This window comes from Mastomys coucha, unplaced genomic scaffold, assembly GCF_008632895.1.
Source record: "Mastomys coucha isolate ucsf_1 unplaced genomic scaffold, UCSF_Mcou_1 pScaffold11, whole genome shotgun sequence".
Lineage (NCBI taxonomy): Eukaryota > Metazoa > Chordata > Mammalia > Rodentia > Muridae > Mastomys > Mastomys coucha.
Genome location: NW_022196893.1, coordinates 33,255,787 through 33,260,213, shown reverse-complemented (window position 1 = coordinate 33,260,213; position 4,427 = coordinate 33,255,787). Strand labels below are relative to the sequence as shown.

At 45.1% G+C, this 4,427-nt stretch overlaps 1 pseudogene; it reads right to left on the bottom strand.

Moving 5' to 3' along the window:
- Positions 1-299: 299 nt before the first annotated feature.
- LOC116083125 lies at positions 300-408 on the bottom strand (annotated as a pseudogene).
- Positions 409-4,427: the final 4,019 nt, after the last annotated feature.

Genomic DNA, 4,427 nt, shown 5'->3' with positions numbered 1-4,427 from the left:
CAACTGATTTGTGTGACTATGCATATAAGGAGTGGGTGCTGCTGAGCTTGCACTAGCTTGTGAAGTATCCTATATGTTCACTGTCTGAACTACCAGATCCACCCTAAGTCAATACCTAAATTCATCATGAAAGGTACCTTAGTGCTTGTAGATTTAGAATAGAGGTTGGTGGCTTTGAGGGGATGGTTTACTGGCCATATAAAAAGAGCTGACCTTTGTGGGATGATGGTTTCAACACCACCCTGCTGACCTCTGCCGCACCCTGCTGACCTCTGTGGGATGATTTTTTCTTTTTTTTAAGCCTACAGCACCCAGTATTCCCAGGTGGTCTCCCATCCAAGTACTAACCAGGCCTGACCCTGCTTAGCTTCCGAGATCAGACATGTTCAGGGTGGTATGGCCATAGATGCGATGATGGTTTTAACATCACCCTGCTGACCTCTGTGGGATGATGGTTTTAACACCACCCTGCTGACCTCTGTGGGAGGATGGTTATAACACCACCCTGCTGACCTCTGTGGGAGGATGGTCTTAACACCACCTTGCTGACCTCTGCGGGATGATGGTTATAATACCACCTTTCTAGGATGCCACATGTTCCTGCACTTTAACTTGCATGTTTTAGATTCTGTTTTATGGTTACACTGTAGCATGGTTGTGGTGAAGTGGTGGTGGTAGTGGTGTGTGTCTTTATCTAGTGTGTGTGTATTTGTGTGTTTATGTGGTGTGTGTGGTGTGTGTATATATATATGTATATATATATATGTTCATGTGGTATGTGTGTATATGTGTGTGTTCATGTGGTATATATATGTGTGGTTTGTGTATGTTCATGTGGTATATATGTGTGTGGTGTGTGTGTTTGGTGTGTATGTGTGTGTGTTTGGTGTGTATGTGTGTGTGTTTCTGTTTGTTTATGTCCATGTGGTATGTGTAGTGTGTCTATATGTGTGTGCATGTGTTTGCATATGTGTGCATGTGTTCACAAGGGCAGGTGTGGAGGCCAGAGGTGGACATCAGTGACTCCCTTGATCTATTGCTCTCTACTTTAGTTTCTGAGACAGGCTGTCTTACTGAGAGTGAAGCTCATTGCTTTGGCTGGACTGTCTGGCCAATGACCTCTGGGATCTGTTTGTCTCTGTCTCCCCAGCATTGAGATCACAGGCATGCACTGCTGTGCCTGGCCTTTATGTGCATACTGGAGACCTAAAGGGAAGTGTTTATGCAGTGGGCACCTACTGAGATCCCATCTCCCTAGCCTCTAGGTTACATGATTATTTATCATATTTCAGTATGGTTCCTGTTTGGAATTTGTGCCTAGATTCAAGACTGCTCAAATAAAAATTTCCCATACAAATAGTATAATTCAGAGGGTAAACCAAGCGTTGGGGACTCTGCTGTGAAACATGATTTTTGCTTCCAGAAATATTAGAAACGTGGATGGTAGGAAGTATAAAAACATAGCAGCACAATTCCCACGACCCAAGCAATGATGGAAACACGCAAGGCACAGGAAATGGCGTACAGATACATGTGATTAAAGGCAGTGTTTGGCAGGGGTTTAAGGGACACATGTGAATTTTTGGAAGAGATAAAACTATTCGAAGAATATCCCGGGAAGAGGGAAGGAAGAATAAAATTGCTTAAAGCATAAACTCAGTGGCAAGAATGAAGTTGAAGCTATTCCTACCCAATGAAAATGGGCCGTGAGGGGAGCTGTAGCTCGGACTGTCAATGTAGGCAGCTCTCAGATGGAGTTTTGGGCTTATTACAGAGGATACTGGGCCAGCAGAAGAGAGGGGATTGCATTGCTGCCGCCGGAACAGGAAATGGAGGGGGTAACAGCCTTGTGCCTGAGTTCCCCAAACATCCGGTCTGCCTGTGGGAGGGCTGTTCGTGGATAGAAATGGCTGCCATGTACGAGGAGGAGCCATCCGAGGAATAGGAGAGTAACGTGGTCAGATGGCGGTTTTAGAAGGATCATCAAAGGCAGCATTTTTCATAGGCTACCTCATAAGAGACATTTCGGTTTGCGTGACAATGGGAGACACTCCCCGGAACTTAAAGAGTGCTAAGCACTGTGCAAGTCTGTCTGTCCCTCAGTTGGTGTTTGAGTACTGCTTAGGCCTGGGCGCAAATACAAACAGACACTGATCCTGACACCCAGGGAACTCACTCTGGTGGGCACAAGCTTCAGGTGTCACATGGTGACATTTTCTCTGGGAGTACTACACCTAAAATTCTTTGATCACAAGGATGTTGGGAAGATGATTTCAAAGCCAACCATTTCCTGTGGTGGGTGTACCCTCCATAAGCAGAGCCTCATCTGCCAGTCTCAGGAATGAGTGAGGCAGGGCAGAACGTGTCTCGTCCCATCTGTACTTTGTAGCTTTACGACCCCTCATTTGTGAAGCTGCAGAACGGAATAGGCTTTCCCTATATTCCTTATTTCATGGAAAACGTAAAAAGACCTTAAAACCCGTGTTAGCCACATGGGTCTGCTTACTTTGTGAAAATTCACCAAACACAATGGACTTTCATGATTTGTACATTTTGAGTAAGAAACAATTACCGGTTTGTTTTAAATTGGCAATTAAAGGAGAGGAACCAAACGGCACAGGAATCATAGACTTGCATCTGATTTAATTTGAGAATCAAGAGAGGTATGCAGTAGGACTATCTAGTGACCCGCGGACCATCCATTTCCTTTTAAAAAATGACCACTCAGGGAGGACTGGACAGGCCCTTCCTGGGGAGAGAGAATTGCAAGAACACAGACAGAAGACATCAGGATAAGTTCAAGTCCTTAAAGATGGCAAAGCCACCCAAAACTAGGTTATATGTTTTATAGACAATAAGCAGTCACATCTTAGGGGGTGGGTAGAAGACCAGATGTAGGCAGGGCAGGGTGAGAGGGTGAGGCCCAGGAAGCTGAGAAAGCTAGCTTCCGTGTTCATGACCTGGGTCACACCAGTCGGTACAGGCAGAAGCTGGGGTGGTGATGTAAGAGATAGGTTGGTCAGCAGGTGCCTCTGCTCTGGCTCTCTTCCTACCAGGGTTATGGATGTAAACTTGATTCACCATGCTGGGAAAAGAGAGTGAATTCTCAGATAACTTAGAATGAATGGGTAATTTGGGGGCCACAGAGAACTTTTGAAGGAGATGCTTGCTTGAGTGGAGAAAGCTTCAAGGATGTGAGAGTAAAGATTCTTGAAGGGCCATTCAGCAAAAATCTTGAGGTCTCCAGTGAATCTCTGACATTTCATCTCCTGGTGGCCCGATGCGGATGTAATATTTTCTGTTAATCTAAGCAGTCACAGACAGCAGGAAGGGACTCCATAAATACAGCTCTCCATGGTCCACAGTCTCCGGCTCTTTCTCCCTTTCTCTGGCAACCACTGTCCCGAGTGTCTTGAATATCCTTCCAAATGTATTTTTGTACAATACAATAGAGAAGGCATACACCCAGTTGCTCTCCTTTCTCAGGTTTTCTGCTGCTCTGGACATCTCTCTCAAGCTTACTTGATTGTCTCTACCACACTGGAACTTGAAAGCTTGCCACACAGTTGATAAACATCTTGGAACATGGCTGTGGCTTTTACCCATAGGCAGTAAAAGCACAGAGTGGTTTTTGCATTTTGTGTGAACTTTCACATATCTGTAGACACCTCCTTCCTCAGCCTAGACCCAAGTGACAGGATCCCTTCCTTAGTCTGTTGACTGAAGAAGCCACAGGAATATCTCTGGGCCATTCTTTATCCCTTGAAGAGTCATTATGTTCTAGCTCTTGGCCAGTTCCTCTTATAACTCTGGAGTCTTCTCATCTTATAGTGATATGGCTTTTATACAGACATCTCCTCTAGCTCCAGAGGTTTCTTGCTCCTCTCATCCCCCCAATACTAGCTACCTTCTCTCACACTACATCAGCCAGCCCAAGACAACCTCCTGGAGACCCTGGGAACCCAACAGGTCTGATTGCTCTTCCCATACCTGTCACCTCTCATATCCTAACATGGCTGAGCTTACTCCATCATCCAACTCCCTCCTGTGGGCTTTCACTGACCCAGGGCTGTTTGCTAGCACTTGGAGAGGAAGAAAGCCAAAAGATGATCTGGAATTGGAGACTGTGGTACTCTTGGAGTCTTAGGATCTAAAATCCTCCAGAAAATTTCATTAGGATAAAGATGGAGAGGTCTCATACATATGCACACATCTATCTATCTATCTATCTATCTATCTATCTATCTATCTATCTATCACCATGAGGGTTGGGAACATATATCTCAGTAGTAGAGTTTTGTTTAACATGTGTCTCAGTTTCAATTCCCAGCTCTTCAAAGAAACATAAAACAAACCAAAAGAAACAAATACCCTAATCAACCAACTGCAACCACCACCACCACCACCTCCACCACCACCACCTCCAC